This window comes from Mesocricetus auratus, unplaced genomic scaffold (assembly GCF_017639785.1).
Source record: "Mesocricetus auratus isolate SY011 unplaced genomic scaffold, BCM_Maur_2.0 Super-Scaffold_100003, whole genome shotgun sequence".
Classification (NCBI taxonomy): Eukaryota; Metazoa; Chordata; class Mammalia; order Rodentia; family Cricetidae; genus Mesocricetus; species Mesocricetus auratus.
Window position 1 is genome coordinate 67,240,781 of NW_024429188.1, and position 23,720 is coordinate 67,264,500.

Here is a 23,720-nt window from a genome sequence, read left to right on the forward strand (position 1 = left end):
CAATTCATTCCGTTCAGTGCTATTCTGAATGTTTATAGAAATTTCTTCATGGGAAATGGAAATTCCCATCCCTCTTCTAAACCTTACAACCCATTTTAACATTCCACCCCAGAGCACCACAGAATGAATGGGATGATATTTTTTCTTTTCTCTTTTATTGACAGGGTTTTGCTATGCAGCTACGGCTATCTTTTAGTTTATAATTCTCCTGCTTTGGCTTTGGGGTGCTGTGTTCACAGGTATATAAATTTCTATACTAAAGAAATGTAACCAAAATTCCAATTTGCAAATCTTTAGGAAAGGCCTGGCCCATTGGCTCAGTGGGAAAACTTTCCTGTCACAAAATCTGATGAAATGGCTTCAGTCTATGACATCCATAGGGCAGAGGGTGACAGCTGACCAATTGACTCCAATATGTACCCATAGGTATATGCAGATGTGCGTGCATGTATGTACACACACACACACAAAACACACCACACACAAATGTTTAGAGTAGAACAAATCTAATAATAGAAGAAATCTAAGGAATTCATTTCATATAAATGGTGACAACAATTAATAGCAATGGAATACATTTAGAAAATGAAATTACTGAGTGTTAAGATAAAAATGCAACACTATAAAGAAATGAATATATTTCTCAGCTTGTTGAGCTATTGGGCAATTTATAGGAATTTTAAGACTTATACTTCAGGCCAGGTGTTGGTGGCCCACACCTTTAATCCCAGCACTCGGGAGGCAGAGGCAGGCAGATCTCTGTGAGTTCGAGGCCAGTCTGGTCTACAAAGCGAGTTCCAGGACAGCCTCCAAACAATACAGAGAAACCTTGTCTCAAAAAACAAAAAAAAAAAAAACAAAAACAAAAACAAAACAACAGACTCATGCTTCATATGATAAGTATACATAATTTTAATTTTCAATGAAAATAATCACTTATTTGAAAGAGTCTATCAACTCCTCTTGGTTTCTAATGCTAGAAACACTCACTTGAGAAGTGTGGAGGTTTGAATAAAAACGGCCCACATAGGCTCATAGGAAATGGTACCATTAGGAGTTGTTGTCTTGTTGGAGTAGGTATGGCATTGTTAAAGGAAGTATGTCACTGTGGGGAGGAAGGCTTAGAGGTCTCCAAAGCTCAAGCCAGGTCTAGTGGCTCACCTCTTCCTGCTACCTGTGGATTGAGATGTAGATCTCTTAGCTCCCTTTCCAGCACCATGACTGCCTGCATGCTAGTATGCCTCCTACCATGATGAACTGTAAATCAACCCAATTAAATGCTTCCTTATAAGGGTTTCTGTGATCATGGTGTCTCTTCACAGCAATAGAAATCATGAGTAAGAAAAGGACCTAACACATACTCATCATTATTTACCCTGTTCCCATCCAGTTGCATCCAAGATGCATCAAAACCTTTGGAAAGCAAAAAACTTCCTTGAGAAAAAATTTCCAACAACTAAAAGTAAATAAGGTAACTTTCTATTTTAGAAATACACCAATTAATAAAGGAGGGTATTGGATATAAATATTTTTCAACTCCTATTATAAAATAAGAGTAGGAATTATAGAGATGGTACAGTGGCTAAGAGTGCTCTGAGTGAAATAACAGACTCTGTATATCCCCCATGTGGAAGGAAGTTGCGATAGGGTGGGAGGCTTGGGGGGGATAGTGAGGGGTACGGGAGGAGGGGAGAGAGAAGGAACTGGGATTGATATGTGAAGCAAGTTATTTAAAATTAAAATAATAAAATTTAAAAAAAGAGTGCATAATACTCATCTACAGTTCATCTTGCAGCTTCCATGCCAAGCATTGCACACTCACCTGTATCTATCTCCAGCATCAAGAAATCTGATGTCTTCTTTTGTGGGCACCTGGACTCATGTGAATATTTTCATATACAGACACATACACATACATGTAAATACAACTAAAAATAAATCTTATAAAATAGAAATATAAGTAATGCTAATGAATTGTTTTTAAAAATAGAAATATAAGTAATGCTATTCAATTGTTTCTAACATTAAAAATAAAAGAGAGATAAAAATGCATTGTTTTTCACTGGAAGAAATGAATACGATTTGCAAAGCATTATTTTGAAATACATAAACCCAAATGTGACTAAGCCTTAAGATGCAATACTAATTATTACTAAATAAAAATATAAAGGGAAAATATTGTGCCACATGAACTTAATCCATAAAATTTAGGCTGTAGAAAATCCATAGGAAAAATTATAAATAAATTATATCAATCAAAAAAGAAGGTAGAAGACAAGCCTACACGCATAAATGGAATTGTAAGTCATACCATTCAATTATAATTATGTATTTGTTTAGATCCTAAATAACATATAAAGGAACAGTTATGAGGCAACTTATAAATCCCATTGGTAAGTGGATACTTAATCAGAAATACTGAAATTACTGTAGAAACTACTGTCAACTTTTCAACATGTAATGGCCTTATAGAATGGCATTATAAGCTACATATTTTGAAAGATATATATATCTGTACAAAGTATCTGTAAGTGAAATATCTTAAATTTTGAAATTTCATTCAAAATTCAATCAGGGTTACCTTTACTTGCTAAATGTTGAGGCTATGGGGTGGTTATGAGAGATCATTGTATTAATTTTGTTCTTTGCATATATTCAAATTCTATATAACAAATAGCTTAATAAAAAACGTAATCCTATTTTATTGTATAGTATCTAATCCCAGTCATAACTCCTTTTTCATGTAAAATTTTCAGTTATTCAAGCTATGGTTGCATACTCATCACCTCCCTAGTAATCTTTATATGAGAAAACCAAGGTTCAACTTTAAACTAATTTCCCAGATGTGGCTTAAATATTTAGAAAAACTACTATATCTCATAATCAAAATGCTAGAATAGTATTTAAGGCCTACATTAGTTGGTTTGTCATTCAAGTCATAAGTGTTGCTCACACTGAACTTACAATCAACTAAAACCATTAAGCATTATTCATACAAGACAGAGTGGATATGAGTCTTCCATTTATACAATTGATTCTAATATTCACTGCTAATTTCCATCATCATATTCAGCTTATTATTGTGGCCTGTGTAAACAATCATGACTATGTGAGTACCAGTAAAGAATAGAAGCTTTTACTATTTCATGGGTCATCATTTTGTCATTATGCATCAGAGAAATGTGAACTTTACCCAGATCACACAATAAGAAAGCAACATATTTGGCTGAAACCTTCAATCTTTCTAACTCCAAAACCTATATTTGTATCTTCTGTCCTCTGGAGAGCCTTCTACAATAGTAACTATTTTTGTTAATGCCATCTGCACACTTTAAAGGACTCCTTCCATTTTTTTTCTTTAAAAATGTTTGGAAATGATCAAGAAAAAAAAACAAGGTATTGCCAAAGAATGTCACCTGCCTGACTATGCTTCAGATATGCTTAGTGGAATGAGAATACTTGTTTACCTTGACTTCCATTTGGTCCACATGTCCCTATTAATTATATGTTAAGGATTGTCAAATGTTTGCCAAAAAACAAAACACAATTTCTTATCTATCAAATTAGCAAATGAGGAAAAATCCAATTAGACTATTTTCACAAGACTTATTACTAGAAGAAACCATCTGGTTCTTGGCAATTACCATTTCCTTTTTCTTAATGTGCATAAAACATTTATATAACAACGTAGCTTAGATTCTCGGCAGAAAACACACCTTGATTACCAGTTTCTATTGTCAACTATCTAATTTTTCCTCATTTAAATAACCATATATGCTACTTCTTGATCTATAAAATCTGAAAGTTTGCAGGAAATATCCTAAAAGCCACACTTTTAGGTAAACCAAGGAAAGATACTGGGGTTGACCTCGGTTCAATAACAAGACTTTGGGAGTTCCATAACTAGTGATAGAAGGTGTAGACCCAGGTTAAGGCACCCAGGTATGCAAGTAGCACAGTATGTACTGTAAGCTATGGAAGCTGGAAGAAGGTTGGAATTAACCCAGGGTAAAGTGCCCAGGCATGTAGACTCTGCTAGCTGTTGTGGAAGACTGCAGAGCTGAGAATTGGTCAGGCTCTTACCCAAGTTAGAGTATCTGTAATAAAGCATCCACATGTGGGGTACTACTCCAGATAGCAGTAAGGGCAGAGAACTTCCAGAGCTATACTGATACTTGGATAGTGACTGTTATCATGGACAATAACTGACTCCCAGAGGAAGACAAGGGACAGAAACTGTGGTCATGTACAGCAGTCATATAGAATAAAATGACACTTCAACCTTATTATGAATTTGTCCTCTCCTGAATATTGCAAATGTTCCACTGAAATAATGAAGATGATTTGAATAAAAAAGAAAGATAAAGCCCACCAATAAACTAACTCAAGAAGCACAAGTCCCAGTACTGAAAAATAAAGGAACAGTAAATACAAAGACAGCATGTCTCCTCAAAAATTAGTGATTCCATAGTGATGGCACCTAATGAGAATGACTTAGAAGAACTTCAAGACAAAGAATTCAAAAGAATGATTAGCTATGTTCAAACACCTCAGAGAACACATGAATGTAACTAAGCGAACAAAATCAAAGAGCTGAACTAATAAAGTAATCAGTTCAAGATATGAAAATACAGTTCGGTAGAGAGAGGGAGATAATTTTTGAAAAGTCAAACAAATAATTATGGAAATTAAAAACTCAATAACTCAAGTAAACTCTTTCAATGGAAGCCCGTACTGATAGAATGTAGCAGCAGAAACCCACGTGTTAAAGACTGAAGATAAAGTAGAAGAATCAAACCATTCAGTAAAGGTCAATAATAAATTTTAAGTGTGTGTGTGTATGTGTGTGTGTGTGTGTGTGTGTGTGTTTGTGTGTGTAGGAGAGTGCTGTGATGCCATGAAAAGATGAAATATATTTCTGGACATATAGAAAAGATAGTACTACACCAGAGTACACAGAAACTATTTTAATTATAATCATAAAAGAAAACTTCCCACACAGAGAAAGTTGAACATTCAAGTTGAAGAGACCTATGGAAGAACAAATAGACAGGACCAGAATTAAACTCCAATGGGTTAATTAAAATGTCCAAAAATACAGAAATTTTAAAAAGGGGTTATGGACAGCAACAAGAGAGAACAATCAAGTCACGAGAGGGCCATAAAAATAATATCTGATCATTTACTAGAAACTTTTGAAGCCAAAAGGGCATGGAAAGGTGTAATTCATATTCTGAAAGGCCACAACTGCCAACACACACTATTATATCCAGAAAAACTATCCTTTAAATTTGAAGGAGAAAACAGATTAAAGGAATTTATGACCTTTATATAAGCTCTATGGGAATATTGAAAGGGACACTTTGGACTAAAGAGAATGATATGTATACACAACGGGACACAGGGGACAAGTAAACAATACCAGGAGAGCTAATAAAAAGAGATTTAAGAAAACACCACCAGCAACAACAAAAAAGGCAACAGAATGACAGCAATTAATACACAGTTCTCAACAACAGTTCTAAAAACCAACTGTCTCAATTACACAATAAAATACCTATACTAGGGCCAGAGAGATGTCTCAGTGTTTAAGTGCACATACTGTTCTCCCAAAGCACTTAAGTTTGGTTCCCAATACCCATATCATATGTTTCACAATTACATGGAAAAAAGGATCAAATAAATGGAACTAGGAAATGAGTAGGCATAGATATTCTAATACCTGATAACATAGCCTTTAACACTAACTCATCAAACGAGGTAATATAGGTACTTCATATTCAGTAAATGGTCCACCAAGAAGATTTTGCATTACAAATCATATACACACCAAGCACAGATGAACCCAGTTTCTGAAAGCAAATACTACTAGATGTAAAACCACAGATTAATCTCAACACAGTGATAGTAGGTGATTTCAATGCATAACTCTCACTAATAGACAGGTCATACAGACCACAAAAGAAGGAAATAAATAAACATTGGAGTAAAACATACTGAACGAACTTGTACAGATAATTCTACACAAGCACCAAAAGCAAACAACATCACAACACATTCTTCTCAGAAGTCAATAGAGTTTTCTCAGAATTTGACAATATACTAGGCTACAACATAAGTTTCAACAAATATATGAAAATTGAAGTAACATCTATATTCTATCTGACAAGAATGAAATAAAGCTGAATGTCAATAGCAATAGGAACCACAGAAAGTACACAAACTAATTGAAACTAAACAATATACTACTGAAAGATAACTGTGTTAAGGAGTAAATCAAGAAGGAAACCAGACTGAATGAAAATGATAATAAAACAAATAAAAATTTATGATGTGCAATAAAGGCAGTCATATTATAGAGACTCATTTATTTATTTTATATGCATGTGTGTGAGCCTGAATGTAGGTATGCACACCATATATATGCAGAAGCTCTTGAAGGTTAAAAGAGAAGTTTGGAATCACTGCAACTCGATTTACAGGCAATTTGGTACTGGATGCTGAGAACCAAACCTAGGTCTTATGCATAAACACTATGTATTCTATACAATTGGGCCATCTCTCCAGCCACAATGAAGGCAATCTTAAAAGGAAGGGTTACTTTTTCAATCTTCCCCCATCAGGGTCCTTATTTATGTTTTTGAGAATCTCATACAAATATATTTAGAGCACATTATTTCACATCTCCCAGATCCTCCCCATCAACCTAATTTCATGTTACTTCTCCTCTTAAAGAAAAACATAAAACTAAAACTAAAACAAAAACAGAAAAGGACAAAAAATATGGAGTCCAATCATGAGTCCTGCCCTGGAGAGTGGCTAATATACAAAGTATAATACCACTCAAGAAAATTGCTTTTCCTTCTCCCAGTAGGTACTAGATGCAAATATCTTCTTGGTTAGGGGTATAGCTTTATGCTCAATGTGGAAGAGGAGGCAGGAACTATGTAAGGTCCAGAGGTGGTAGATGACTTTCAATAGTGTTTTCCAGATACAATCAGGCTAATGTACATAAACACTGGAGAAACTGTGAAAGCATGTATAAGACCTATATAAGGTTTTACATTTTAAAAACTTCAGAAAGATCATAAATAACTTAATGATATAAGTTATGAGTTTGGAAAAATAAGAATAAATCAAGCTCCCAAAACAGTATATGAGAAGAATTTGAGAAGAATTAGTAGTCAAACTCATGTTCAAAATGAATGAAATGGAAAAAATAGTGAATTTGGGAGATAGTTCTTAAAAAATATAAATGAGATTAACAAATTCTTAGCCAAATTAACTAAAAGAGACAGAGTACCCAAGTAAATAAGGATAAGGCTGAACAAGACACACAAACCCATGAAAAAATCCAGAGTGTAATTTGTAATAGCCAGATCCCAGAAGCAACCTAGATGCCCCACAACTGAGGAGTGGATAGAGAAAACATGGTACATTTACACAATGGAGTATTACTCAGTGGAAAAAAAGCAATGGAATCTTGAAATTTGGAGGCAAATGTATGGCACTAGAAGAAACCATCCTGAGTGAGGTAAACCATTCACAAAAGACAAACACGGTATGTACTCACTCATATATGGATTTTAGACATGGATCAGGGGAGTGCCAGCCTACAATCCCACTGCCAAACCTTCATCGAGTGACTGATGGAAGCACAGGTGGTTAGATAGACACTTTCCTGCACTCCTGTAACCCACTGACTGAGAGGGAGGAGTGATGAGCAAAGGGGTCAAGACAGTGCTGGTGAAACCCACAGAGACAGCTGAGCTGACAAAGGGGAGCTCTTGGACCCCAGACTTACTGCTGTGTGGAAAGCATGGAACTGATACAGACCCCCTGAATGTGGTATCAATGAGGAGGCCTCAGCAATCTCTGAGTCCTTGGGTAGTAGATTAATATTTATTATGGCATGTGAATGAACTTTAGGAACCCATTCCAAATGGAGGGATGCTCTCTCAGCCTGTACACATGGGGGAGGGCCTAGGCCCTGTGCTGGATGAAATGAGACACTGTGGATATCCTCCATGAAAGGCCTCACCCTCCTTGAGGATTGGAGTGGAGATTGGGAGGGGGACTTGGGAGTCTGGTAAGGAGGGTGGGAGAGGAGGGGAGGGATAGGGAACTGGGATTGACATGTGAAACAAGCTTGTTTCTATTTTAAATAAATAAAAGAAGAAAGAAAAATAAATAAAAGCTTATCTTCTGCAATTAAAAAAAAGTACTTGAAAAGATAGTAATAGGGGGAACACACCTCAGTTTGTTAAAAACTAACAATGGTTAATACATAGCCAACATTATCCTACATGGAGAAAAACTAGAAGCAATCTGATTAAAATGAAAGAAACCTTTTTCTTTCCCAGTTACTGCGCTTTATGGTTTTTTATTATGGCAATAGAACTCCAATAAGGACAAAAATTGACACTAGGTCATAGGGAATTGTTGTGACAAACCTGGTCATATTTTCGGGGTAGATCATGGAAGGATTTTGGTGCTTAGGGCTAGGAAAGTCATTGAGTGTTCAAACCTTAATGAACTATTATGGGAACTTAGAAGCTGCTGCTGAAAGCAGTGTGGATGATGGAAGCCTGGTTTGTGAAGTTTAAGTGGGAAGTTTTGAGAGGTCCTTATTACATTTACATGATATTTTAATTTAAAAACCATTAAAGAGAAAATATATCTTTTCTGGGGCAGTTGATCCCCATTAGATGAGGCTGAAGATTTTGCAGTATGACCCTACATTCACTGCTCAACTATTTGCTAATAATAATTTAGAAAGTTGGGAAATAATTGCCTTCAATATTGTATCCACTGACAACTCCATCACACTTCAATGGATATTGTAATCCATCCAATTGTCATACAGATTATGTGATTAAACTAAATTGGTCACAAAATTAAACTAAAATGCATGAATCTTGGAACAAGATTTGTAGGGATAGAGGTGTTGAAAGAGAGAGGCGATAAGAGAGTGGGAGCAATAAGAATATATTACATCAAGTCTTACCAACATGACTGCCCAGATGTGAGCTAAACAAGGATAACGCCAATGAACATGTCAAACTTGACAGAGAAAAGCCCAAGAGGTCTCAACCTTACACAAAAGCTATAGGCAACTGAAGAAAACTGGGTATGGGAGAAGTGGTCCTCCTTAGAGAAGAGCACCTCAATTCATTGCCTGTAGGGAAGAGGTCTATGTACCCATAGCACTGACCACGCCCGTTTGGGTGTGTTCACAGGTACATAGAATGTACAGGGCATAGAAAGAGCTAGGGAGAGGAGACTGTTTCTCTTTGGGTTCCGGTTTTGACCTGGAGAGCAGCATGGGAACCTTTGGTTCTCAGCTTTCTTGGCTTTTCACTTAAGTGATTTCTCTCTCAATAAAATACCATAGGACATCCCTATTTTGTGTATCTTAATATTTCAGCATTAATTGCCCAATTCCAAACAGTCAGACCACAAAACATACATACAGGTAGCATTATATGGTCTAAATAGGTGATATTTATGAATATATATGTATATATACAGAAATACATATATGCATGGAATAACAATTAGCTGAAAAAGACACAAAGAATTTGAAGGAGAGTAATAATAGATATTTGGGGGTGTCTTAGTTAGGGTTACTATTGTTGTGATGAAACAACATAGCCAAAGAAACTTGGAGAAGAAACAGTTTATTTGGTTTACACTCTCACATCACTGTTCATGTTTGAAGAAAGTCAGGACAGGAACTCAAATTGGGCAGGATCCTAGAGACAAGGAGCTGATACAGAAGCCAGAGAGATATGTTGCTTTCTGCCTTGCTCCCCTTGGCTTGCTCACCCTGCTTTCTTATAGAACCCAGGATCACCAGTCCAGGGATGGCACCATGCACAATGGACTAGGCCCTCCTCCAGTATCTCACTAATTGAGAAAATACCCTACAGCCAGATTTGATGGAATCATTTATCTCAATTGAGGCACCCTCCTTTCAGGTAACTGTAGTTTTTGTCAAGGTGACATAAAACTATCCAGCACAATTGAGCACTCTCAACTTGGTGCACAAATACATCCCTCTTAAGCCCCAAACTTTCCTCTCTTGTTCATCCCAAGATCACACATTAATAGAGACATCACAATATAAGACTTTTTACAACTTAAAAAGCCCTACAGCCTTACATGTTTAGGTACTATAAAAGCTGTCTCTTTAAAAAATACCCAGTCTGTTCTAAAATTCAAATTCTCTGTAAAAATCTGCAATTCTCTCTCTTTTTTTAAAGTTTAAAGTGTCTCATCTGTGAGCTCTTATTAAGTAAATGAATGAATAAATAAATAAATAAATATTATAAATAAATAAAACTCCTGTCTTCCTTCAAGATGGAAGAACAAGGGCACAGTCACAAACCAACAAAGCAAAATCAATCTCCAAAAGTATAAATAATTCAAAGTCCAATACCTAGGATCTTCTCCTGATCTTCTGAGCTCCTCCGAAGGGCTTGGATAACTTCTCCAGCTGTGCCTTCTGCAGCACACATGCCTTGTATTCTATGCTACAGCTATCACCACTCCACAACTGATACTATCCTTAGTAGTCATACCACCACACTGGAATCTCCAAAATGCTGCGATCTTCTACTGTAAATGGGTTGCACTTTCACAAATAGCCTCTCCTAGGCTCTCTTCATGCTGTCAAACCTCACCGTTTATGCATGACCCCTTCAATCATGGGTCTTCAACTGAGACTGCAGCTTAACCAATGGCCTTTCCTGGCTTCTCACAATGCCAAGCCTCAGTTGTTCTACATGACCCCTTCATGTCTTCAAAACAATTACCAACTGGGTGACTTTTACACTAACAATTTTAGCTGCCAGCACAAGGTACAACCTTGACTGCCTCTGGAACACAGTTTGTTTGCTGATTCTCAGGAAACATTTCCCAGATTTCATATCAATGATAAGGGTCTCTTCTTACCACTAATTTGTCAGCTCCAGCTATTGAGCATCAGCTGTCCTAGTAAAACGAAGATTTTACTTTAGTGGTTCTTGTTTCTCCTTAATCACAGACCAGTCTTCATCTCCAGCTTATCATGCCAGATTCTTCACACAAATGGATCAGTAAAGGCTTTGCTTCCCTACAAAGCATCACAAGCCAGACCTCCATTGTCTGCAATGCTCTCAATATTCTTTCTTATCTTTAAAGCTTCTATGTAACAGCTCACTGAACTTTCAACACTCAATGACTGCCTCAGTCCTAACTTCCAAAGTCTTTAAAAATCCTCACCCAAACAACATGGTCAGGTTTGTCACAGCAACACTCCTTGTCAAGGTACCAATTTGTTTTAGTTAGGGTTGGTATTGCTGTGATGAGACAACATGACCAAAAACAACTTGGGGATGGGAGGGTTTATTTCACTCCGAGTTCCATATAAAAGTTCATCATCAAAAACAGTAAGGGTAGGAAATCACACAGAATGGGAAACTAGAGGCAGGAACTGATGCATAGACCATATGTAGGTGCTGCTTACTGGCTTGCTCCTCATGACTAGCTAAGCCTGCTTTCTTATGGCATTACCGACAGTGGGATAGGCCTTCCCCATCCACCACTAAATAAGAAAATGCCCTACAGCCTGATTTTATGAAGGCATTTTCTCAATTGAGGTTCCCTCTATTCTGATAACTCTTTCTGAATTGCACTTCATGTGTTATAATGCCTCTCCTTTCATCTCCAGTTTTACTGATTTTGGGTCCTTTCGCACTCTTTTGGGGAATTTGAGGAAGGTTTTGCTGATCTTGCTTATATTCTTGAAGAAATGATCTTTGCTTAGTTTCAGAAAATCATAAGGACATACCTTAAAATGTATACTTCACTAAATTGGAAAACATAAAAATAAAAGTATGAATTTCTAAATGTATACAACAAAAACTAAATTAAGAAAAATACATAATCTAAACAGACCCATAGATACAAAGGAGAATGGTATCAGTAATAAAAATTCTTCCAAATATAAAATACCAGAAGCAGATGAATTCACTGAAGAGTTCTGCCAAAACTTCAAAGGAGATGTAATACCAATCCTACTCAAAATTGTTCCATAAAATGGAAAAAGAAGATTTCAAAATGCTTTCAGTAAACCAGCAGAGTGAACCATTATACACAAAAATTTCAGTAGCTCTCCTACATACTGCTGACATTCACCATAAAATGAAATAAAAATCATAGAAACAATTTTCACTCAAAATAGACATTAAAAATAAAACACATGGGTATAAACATAACAATGGTTGCGAATGAACTCTCCAATGAAAATTTAAGACACTAAAGAAGTTGAGGAAGATACAATAGGATGAAAAGACACCCCATGCTCATGGATTAGAAGAGTTAATGTTGTGATCCCACCAAAAATAGCCTATATATTTTGTTGAATTCACATCAAAATTCCAGGTCCATTCTTCCAAAAATAAAACAAATAGTTACCAAATTTATTTAGAGGCACAACAGGACAAAGGTAGCCAAAGCAATCATAAACAAAAAGAATGCCATACAAAGTATCATCATAACTGATATCAAGTTATACAGTGGAATTATAATAAAAACAAAATGGTACCAGCATGAAAATAGATACTTGGGATAACAGAATAAAATAGAGGACCGAGATACATCTGCTATCTGATTTCAGCCTAAAATTGTTAATAATAGGCAACAGAGGCGGTGGAATTGTTAACTGGCAATCCCCTGCTTCATGTTTAAATCCATATATGAGTTAGTAATACCATGTTTGTCCCTTTGTGACTGGGTTACCTCACTCAGGATGGTGTCATCTAGGGACATTCACTTGCCTGCAAATTTCAAGATTTCATTCTTTTTTTCTTCTGAGTAGTACTCCACTGTGTAAATGTACCACAATTTCTCTATCCACTCTTCAGTTGAGGGGCATATAGTCTGCTTTCATGTTCTGGCTATTTTTTTAAATTTTATTTTCCAGTTTAAATTTAGATAAGAAACAAGGTTGCTTCACAAGTCAGTTCCAGGTCCCTCTCCCATTCCCTCCCTTCCTCCCGTGCCCTCCCACCAGGAAAACAATACAAAGAATCAACGCAACGAAGAGTTGGTTCTTTGAGAAAATCAACAAGATAGACAAACCTTTGTCCAAACTTACCAAACAGCAGAGAGTGAACATGCAAATTAACAAAATTAGAAATGAAAAGGGGGACATAACAACAGACTCTGAGGAAATCCAGAGAATCATTAGGTCATACTTTGAAAACCTGTACTCCACAAAATTCGAAAATTTAAAGGAAATGGATGACTTCCTGGACAGCTATCAATTGCCAAAACTAAATCAAGAACAGATAAGCAATTTAAATAGACCTATAACCCCTATGGAAATAGAAGCTGTCATCAAAAGTTTCCCAACCAAAAAAAGCCCAGGTCCAGATGGCCTCAGTGCAGAATTCTACCAGAAATTCAAAGAACAGCTTATACCAATTCTTCTCAAAGTGTTCCACACAATAGAAGCAGAAGGGTCTTTGTCAAACTCTTTCTATGAGGCTTCAATAACCTTGATCCCCAAGCCACACAAAGACACAACTAAGAAAGAGAACTTCAGACCAATATCCCTCATGAACATTGATGCAAAAATACTCAATAAAATACTGGCAAATCGGATCCAAGAACACATCAAAACAATCATTCACCACGATCAAGTAGGTTTCATCCCAGGAATGCAGGGTTGGTTCAACATACGAAAATCCATCAACATAATCTACCATATAAACATGTTCTGGCTATTATAAATAATGCTGCTATGAACATAGTGGAACAGATGTCCTTGTTGTATGAGTTTGCATCTTTTGGGTATACGTGTAAAAATGGAAATGCTGGATCTTCTGGTAGACTGATTCACATTTTGCTGAGGAATCTCCATACTTATTTCCAAAGAGGCTGAATGAGTTGGCACTCCCATCAGCAGTGGAGGAGTGTTCCCCTCTCTCCACATCCTCTCCAGCATAAACTGGCATTGGTGTTTTTTATATTAGCCATTCAGACAGGAGTGAGATGGTATCTCAAGAGTTGTTTGATTTGCATTTCCCTAATGGCCAAGGATGCTGAGCACCTTCTTGAGTGTCTCTCAGCCATTTTAGACTCCTCTGTTGAGAATTCTCTATTTAGTTCTGTAGCCCCCTTTATAATTGGATCCTTTGGTGTTTTGGAGACTTGCTTCTTGAGTTCTTTGTAAATTTTGGAGATCAGCCCTCTGTAAGATGTGGGGTTAGTGAATATCTTTTCCAATTCCATGGACTGCCTTTTTGTCTTGTTGACTGTGCCCTTTGCCTTACAGAAGCTTCTAACTTTCAGGAGGTCCCATTTATTATTTATTTATCTAAGTGACTGTCCTACTGGAGTTATGTTCAGCAAGCCCTCTCCTGTACCAATTTGTTCAAGGGTACCTCCCATTTTCTTTCCTAAGAGGTTCCGTGTGGCTGGATTTATGTTGAGGTCTTTAATCCATTTGGACTTAAGTTTTTTGCATGGCAGTAGAGATTGCTCTATCTGCAATCTTCTACATGTCTGCATCCACTTGTGCCAGCACCATTTGTTGAAGATGCTTTCTTTTTTCTATTGTATAATTTTAGCTTCTTTGCCAAATATTAAGTGTTTGTAGATGGGTGGGTGAGTATCAGGGTTTTCAATTTGATTATTTTGGTCTACCTGTCTATTTTTGCCAATACCAACCATTTCTTCAGGATGATAGCTCTAAAATGCAGCTTGAAGTCAGGGATGGTGATGCTTCCAGAAGTTCCTTTATTGTACATGGTTATTTTGGTTATCCTTGGTCTTTTGTTTATCTATATCAAGTTGATCATTGTTCTTCCAAGGTGTATGAACAATTGTGCCGGTTTTTTAACGGGGATTACATTGAAACTGTAGATTGTTTTTGGCAAGATTGCCATTTTTACTATGTTGATCCTACCTATCCAAGAGCATGGGGGATCTTTCCATTTTCTCCATTTTCTGGTATCTTCTTTAAGTTTTTCTTTAAAGACTCAAAGTTCTTGCTATACAGGTCTTTCACTTGTTTGGTTAGCATTATCCCAAGATATTTCATGTTGTTTGAGGTGATTGTAAAAGATGATGTTTCTCTGATTTCTTTCTCAGTTCATTTATCTGCTGTATATAATAGGGTACTGAATGTTTTGAATTAATCTTGTGTCCTGTAACTTTGCTGAAGGTGTTTATCAGCTGTAGGAGTTCCCTGGTAGAGTTTTTTGATCACTTATGTAAAATATCATGTCATCTGCAAATAGTGAAGGTTTGACTTCTTCCTTTCCAATTTGTATCCCATTGAGCTCCTTTTGTTGTCTTATTAATCTAGCTAAAATTCAAGTAAAATATTTAAGAGAGAGTAGATAGCCTTGTCTTTTTCCTGATTTTAGAGGAATTGCAATGAGATTCTCTCCATTTAGTTTGATGTTGGCTCTTGGTTTAATGTATATTCATTTTATTATGTTCAGGTATTTTCCTGTTATTCCAAAAACAGCAAACACACACACTACCACCACCAACAAACAAAACCAAAAAATAAGAAGAACTAACAATCACTGGTCATAAATATTCCTTAATATCAATAGTCTTAATATACCTATAAAAAGAAACAGACTAGCAAACAAAGTGGATACAAAAACAGGATCTATCCTTCAAATATATACAAGAAACACACCTCAACTTCAAAGTCATAGATAACCTCAGAGTAAAGGGCTGGGAAAAGATTTTCCAATCAAATGGACATAAGAAAGAAGCTGGTATAGCTATCCTAATACCTAACAAAATAGACTTCAAACCAAAATTAATCAAAAGAAATGAAGAAGGATATTTCATATTCATCACTGGAAAAATACATCAAGATGAAGTCTCAATTCTAAATATCTATGTTCCAAATACAAGGGCACCCACATTTGTAAAGGAAGCATTACTAAAGTTTAAATCACACATCAAACCCCACACACTAATAGTGGGAGGCTTCAACACCCCACTCTCACTAATGGACAGGTCTGCCAGATGGAAATTAAACAGAGAAATAAGGGAACTAACAGATGTTATGACTCAATTGTATGGAGCAGACAACTCTAAAACATTTCACTCAAACACAAAAGAATGCACCTTCTTCTCAGCACCTCATGGAACCTTCTCTAAAACTGACCACATATGCAGTTAGAAAGCAAATCTCAACAGATATAAAAAAGTTGGTATAAACCCATGTATATTATTTGATTACCATGAACTAAAGTTAGAATTCAATAACAACAAAAGCCTACAAACTCATGGAAACTAAACAATTGTGATGGGATATGTCCTTCTTTACATGTGTTCCTCTTTTTGGTTAATAAATAAAACACTGATTGGCTGATTGGCCAGGCAGAAAATATAGGCAGGTCTAGGAGATGAGGATAATTCTGGGAAATGTAGGTAGATGGGGTAGCCATGTAAGGACTAGGAAGAAGAGACACCCAGATGTTCTCTGGTAAGATAAGACCAGGTGGAAATACTTAGATTAATAGAAATGGGTTAATAACTAAGACAGACCTAGTCAATAAGAAGCCCTAGTCATCGGCCAACATTTTATCATTAATATAGGGTCTGTGTGTATATTTGGGGCTGAGAAGGTCAGCAGGACATGCCAGGCCAAGAATCTCCCATAACACAATGCTTTTCTGAATTGCCACCCAGTCAAGGAAGGAATAAAGAATAAAGACTTCCTAGATTTCAATGAAAATGAATTCATAACATATCCAAACACATAAACAATTTAGAGAAATCTCACCCTAGCAACCCAACAGCATAGCTCTAAGTTCTAGAGCACAAAGAAGCAAACTCTCTAAAAAAGAATAGCCTGCAGGAAATAATCAAAATCAGGGTAGAAGTCAATAAAATAGAAAGAAAAAGAATAGTACAGAGAATCAATGAAACAAAGAATTGGTTCCTTATTAAAATCAGCAATATTGACAGACCGTTATCCTAACTAACCAAAAGGCAGAGAAAGAATATTCAAATTAACAAAATCAGAAATGAAAAGATGGACAGAAACATACACTGTGGAAATCCAGAGAATCCTCAGGTCATACTTCAAAAAGTGTAGAGAAGCAAATGAAGACAGAAAATGACAATTCAGCAGTTTTCTTTTCTGTTCACCATTTGCCTCAATCCTCTCATTTGTTTTGATAAGTATTTCCCATACAATACCTTTTGGTGTTACTCACTATTCTTCCTGTACTCAAGGACTGTGTTCAAGTCCTCTTCAATGGCTAGAGTTCTTAAAGTTAGGCAGAAGTAGAAGACTAAATAATCCGGGGGATGTGACTGAGGACTATAGATCCTGTCATAAAATCACCTCAGGAAGGAAGACCCAGTCAAAGTGAAGAATGCCAAAGAGTAAGCTGGAGCAAAAGAATTTCCAAAATAAAAAGGCAACCATGACCTAGGAAGTAGATTTGAGCAACAAAACCAACAGTGTTCTTAAGATAACAGTTAATACAAGAGTAAAGAAATTATCTCAGGGTGGGGGTTATAACTGAGCTGATAGAATGCTTGCCTGGTATATATGGAACTCTGATTGTGCTCCTTAGCATCTCATTAACCAAGCATGTAGAACACATCTATAATCTCTGCACCCAAAATGAGATAGAAAGAAAACAATCAGTCATTCAAAGTATTGTTCAGATATGCAACTTTATTGTTTAAAATAGTAAAATCAGACTTGTTTCTTAGACTGCATCAATCCCCTTACTCTACAATTTGGGAGAATGAACAACATATATTTTTATAAGAAACTACATGATAGATACAATAAGATACAGTCCTGGAAAACAGGGACTTTATAATCACATCATAGATATGAATAATAGAATGTTTAAATAAGTTGTTACAAGGCTATATGCAAGGGTAAAATGAGTGATAGGCACAATGCATTGCAAGTGTTCAGAACTGGGAGCCAATTAGGAATTGGAATAATTAGATGAGGCTCACAAACCCAGGCAGGCCTTGAAGATTCTGGCAGGAAGAAAATGTTAGAAAGAGCATTTCTCTAAATTCCTTAAAGGCAATATGATCACAAATGTCTCCTAAAACATGCCTGACTAACCAGACTGAATTCTAATTCTCCACAATCTCTCCTTCATGTTGAACTCCAAAACTTGCTGCTTCCTTTATTCCCTGCAGCCAGTATCAGGAGGTGGGGAATGAGGAACTCTAAAGATGCAAGAAAGCCTCTGGGAACATTTTGTTAAGTTGGAAAAACATGGGCACCCCGAGGCTTCACATTGGTAATCACTACTAAGTACAAATTTTCCATCCTTTCTTTGTGCATCTCTTTCAATCTACAAGGAGGCAGAGTTCCAAAGCTAAGGTTCTGAAAAAGCCCTTTTGTAGTAGGTCACACAAAACAAAAACGCTATTCAATATCTTAACATTTGCTTTTGTTTGCAGCTCATAGAACAGCTGCTTTCTAGCTTGATAATAAATTTCTGGGGGTGTCTTCTCCTTTTTACAATCCATCAGAGTTTCTGGGAAAACATTGTAGTAAATCATGCAGCCAAGAGCCTGGAGTTATGTATAGTGTGACATTCATTTCCTACATTATATTTAATGAGGACAGCATGCTCAAAAGAGCCACATAATTAGTTTCCTTCATTCCTGAGACTCTTGTCAATGAAAGACAAGTCGAATTTTATGTTAGTAAAGGCCAAGGCAACTTTCAGGCTTAGTTACTGTCATACTTAAAAACAAATAAGCAATGGCTTAGGAAAGGAACTCATGTATGATTTGTAATGCACATTTGTTAACTGTAACAAGTCTTTTTCTGTCCCATCAGCTCACTCCCAAATAATGACACAGAGAGTTAATATTAATTATTAATGCTTGACCTTAGGTTAGGCTTGTTCCTAACTAGCTCTTATAACTTAAGTTAACCCATATTTTTAAATCTATATTTTAACATGGCTTTTACCTCTATCCCAGTCTGTGTGTTGGCTTGTTTCATGTCTCTCATGCCTCTAGATTCATATCAAGTTTCCTCTCTGTTCATGGAAGTCCCATCTATCATTTCTGCGTAGTTATTGGCGATTTAGCTTCTTATTAGACCAATCTCAGCAACACATCTTCACAGAGCACACAAATATTCCACAACAGTTAACTTTTAAATTGATAGTTAAGAGGAGTTGAATTCTCAAAAGAGCACTAGTACAAATCTTCAGACTGAAACCAAATTGAGAACATGTTACAAAACTGAGAATTATGAAAATCCCCTAAAGGTTCATATTAGCCACTGAGATTCTGTCTAAAATAGTGTTTTGCATTTGAAAAATTATCCATATAAATCCTTAAATCAATAGGTGGTAAATAAATGTTTTTTGTGTCAAATAATTTACCTGATAGAGCAAGAGTTTGATGAAAGCCAATTGCATCAAAAGATAAAACAATTATAAATTTTTCCTCTAATTTTTTAATTTATTAATTTGCTCATTCATTTGAAAGTACATGCAGACAAATACATGATTCTCTTTGTTTAAAATGTGGGCTAAATATGTCAAAAAAAACTTAGAATTTGGTCAAATAGATGGAATATAAGCAGCTACACTGAAGAAAAGAACAAAAAATGCTAAAAGTAAAAGTATAAATAGAGTGTGGTGGCATATGCCTATAATCCCAACACTTGGAAAGCAAAAACAGAAGGCTTGGTTCAAGGTCATCCTCTAATACATAGTGAGTTTGAGGTCAGCCTTAGCCACATAAGGCCCTGTCTCTAAATAAACAACCAGTCAACAGTTGTTGTTTATTACCTGTTAAATGTTTAGTAATAAAAAGGAAAAGAAGGTGAAAATTTAAATTCATGAGGCACTGTAAAGTATGTCCTTATTTCTTCCATGAAACAAACCATAGATTTAGATATATTTTGTTGATGAGACATATGACGATCAAAAATGACAGGTAACTTGTTCAAGGTCATGGGTCATGGAGCTAAAATCTGATAGAGTTGCAATGTAATCAAAGTGCTGTATTCCATAGCTTGCACTTACTGAGGTATACCACATAAGGTGTCAAAGTACTCTTCATGGAAGCTGAAGTACTCACTAAATGAAGAAGCATTCCACTGAAGGAATGTAGACATACCTATGTTTTGCATCAAGGTCGTAGTATAAAGATATCCTATTTTTGCACAGTCCAATGGTGATGGTAAGATGCAGTAGGAAAGCAACAAAAAACAACTCTAAGGGACCACTTAGATTCCTTTTTTGACTTAAATCCAACAAATGAATGAATATTGATATATGAATATATATTTGAGACAGGTATTTGAGAAACATCCAAATAGACTTAAAGAAAAGCCAGCTGGACCTGGGTGTCTGTAGGTCACCTGAAATGCTTCAGTTGGAAGTGTATTTTGAAAGTCTTTAGCATAATTGAAGCCTAATGTGTGAGAATATAGCTGCCATGAGAGAGAATGCAGAATAAAAAGAAGGGGTCCAAGAACTGCTGCTTAAGGAAGCTCTCCATTACTTTGTACAGGGCTGTAAATCTCTGTTTTTTTTGAAAATGCTGATGCTATAGAGAGAAGATCAGAGAAGACTTTATTAATGCTTTCATCAGACATTGGTGCTGAACTTTGTAGTATGAGTATTACTTCCCTCACTTGTGACAGGAGGATGGACAATACTGCCTTGCAGAGAGCAGAAGCACAGAGGCATAAAATCAAATGCTACACAGGGAGAATACCAAATAAATCTTTGATCACATTAATGGAACAGTTAGTGTGAGAGCTAGCATGGTAGCATTGTGGCATATCCCCATAATTTCAATACTTGCAAGGTTGGGGCCAAAGGCTCCGGTTTACTGCCACTGAGCTTAAAGGCAACCTGTTTTAAAACACAAACAAAAAGAGGAAGGGGGATACTAATAAAAATTAATAAACTAAGGGTTCAGAGTTTCAGTGGTAGTGTTATTGCCCACAATGTAGGTTTTATATTCGGCATGTGGTATACTAGTGAGAGGACACAACAATAACTGGAGATCAATAGTTGTAAATATTAATCTGTACCCTATGCGATGGTTTTCAAGTCTAAAATCATTATAAGCCATATTCACTTTTAGAAAAAGAATTCTGATTGGTATAAGAATAGGCGATGGAAAGATACTTGTGCTTATGTCTCTGTGTCCACAAAATTCTCAACTAAACTTTTAAGATTATCTGAAGTTATTGCTTTTGGATGAGGTCAAATATTTCAATGATGATATTTGATATTTGAAAACTTAAGTAATGCAAGCCTGGAATATACAGTTTACAAGACCCCCCTCAGCTAAGTTAGATATCTGTCTTTCCTCAAAGACAGTTTTTCCATCCCAAAGTAAAGATTCCACAGAATAGTGGAGAAAGTCAAAAGTACAAAAGCATAAGATGCTAATGGATCAATGAAAAGTAACCCGAATGATCTTTTCCATTAACAGGTGTTTGATAGTGTGTTAGTTACATTTCTGTTGCTGTGAATAAAATGCCACAACCAAAAGCAGCTTAAAGAAGAATGTTTATTTTCCTTACTATTTCAAAGAGACGAAGTCCATAATGTCAGGGATGGCATGGCATTCCAGCAGGAAGCTGGCTGGTTGCTTTTTCATCCACATAGGGAGCAGAGAAACAACAGGAATAAGGACAAGGCTACAAATTTTCAAACTGGTCCGCAATGATGAACTTCCGCTGGCAAGTCTGCACCTTGTAAAGGTTCCATTACTTCTCCAAACAGCACCATTAACATGGAATTAAATATTCAAATGCATGAGTGTATGGGAGACATTTTGCATTTAAAACATCACAGCAGGTGTACAGATAATTCAACCCTAAATGGTACTGAAATAAGAACAGAAGTAGTCTAAATTGCCCCTTTCCAGGTTTTCTTTCTGAACCTAAGAAGAAATAATAAGTAGAAAGAGAGATGGTTGTACACATACTCTAGGCATAAATGCGCTTTAAATACCCTTGGTGTTTGCTGTTGTTCTAGAAAATATGAGAATGGTCACATTTGGTCTTGTGGTCAAGAACAGGAAAGTTACAAGAACTGTCCTTGTGAAAAAGATAGGTAGGACATTGCGACTGAGATAAATACACTGAATGATCCCTCAGAATAAGGCCAAAGTTTAGAAATGGATTGATATATATTGACATATTGATGTAAACAGATAATGCACACAGAAAACCTGATAACCAAAAAAATATAGTGAGAAACAGAGGCTCCAGTGCAATAGGTAAACCTCAATTGCACTAAAAACCGGCTTATTGAAATCAAGTATCAGATTTTAAGTTCAGAAGTAGAAAACATTGACAACAGCTACTCATTAAATTGTGCATAAACTGAGAACTTATACTTACTGTAATTATGTCTTCAGTATAAAAACCAAGGTCACAGATATTAAATATATTCTTAAATATTTTTGAGATAAGATCACACTAAGCTAACTTTAAACTGATTATTATAGCCCAGAGTGACTTCAAACCTACATTTTTCCTGCCTGTCTCTTGAGTACTGGAATTACTGATATGGATTACTGCACACAACTTTTACAACGTATTTTTCAATATATACAGGAACTGTTTTTTAAAATACAGAAACTAAAAAGGAATAAAAAGAACAATAGTTAATTCTCTCATTCAGATGTGTCCTTTATTGATAGTTCATGTAATTATATATATTTTTATAAACAGTCATATAAGTTATTTCACACTTAACATTACTGTCAATGTCTTTCTATAAATAAATATTTCATAGCTACCCTTGAGGTGATATTTCACTAGGAAAAAGCACTTGCCACCAAGCCTGATCGCCTAAATTCAATCCCCAGAGCATACATGATAGAAGGAGAAAACTGCCTACCACAACTTGCCATCTAAACTCCAGAAACACAGTTTAGCACACACACACACACACATACACACACACATACACACACACACACCAAATATATAAATGTGAAAAATTAAAATAACCTTTGAATGACAAGCAATATTTTAGCATAGACTAATTTATTTAAAAGTTTCCCTAGTAGTAAATTTAAATTGACTCTTTCTTCTATAAATAATCTTGCTATGGATATCTTTATACACAAATCTTTGTGACTATTGCACTCAGTATCTTTGGAGACATTTGTAGAATTAAAGCCTTAAATCTGTATCAAGATGACATGTTGAATAAACAATGAAATCTCACTTTCCCAAACAGTGAAGATATCGTAAATAGTATTCACAAGTATGCCACTGCCTTCCCAAACAGGGCAGCTCTGAAGACCAGAGATGAAATGCCAAGGCTCATGAATGGTTTGCAAATGTCGGTTTTCTGTACAGTTCACAAGAAAGGATTGCTTATTTTTTGCATAAATTTAGTCAAAAAGACTAGCAATAGAGCAGCGGCTTTCCAAATACTAGAAGAAAAATAAGCACAACAAACATAATTTATTCACACAAGAGTAGCAGAGGTGGCGGGAGACAAAAAAAATCACTAAAAATAAAGAATCCCCAACCCCCCAAAAGTATGATCATTGGAATACATCCAATTTTTTTTCTTGGCGTAATTAGTGTAAAATGACTATAGTTGTGAGGGAGCTGTGATTGACACGTGAAGCAAAGTTGTTTCTAACTTAAATAAAAATGGAAGAGAAAAAGAAGAAAATATAATTTGAGGTTGGGTTTTTAAATATAA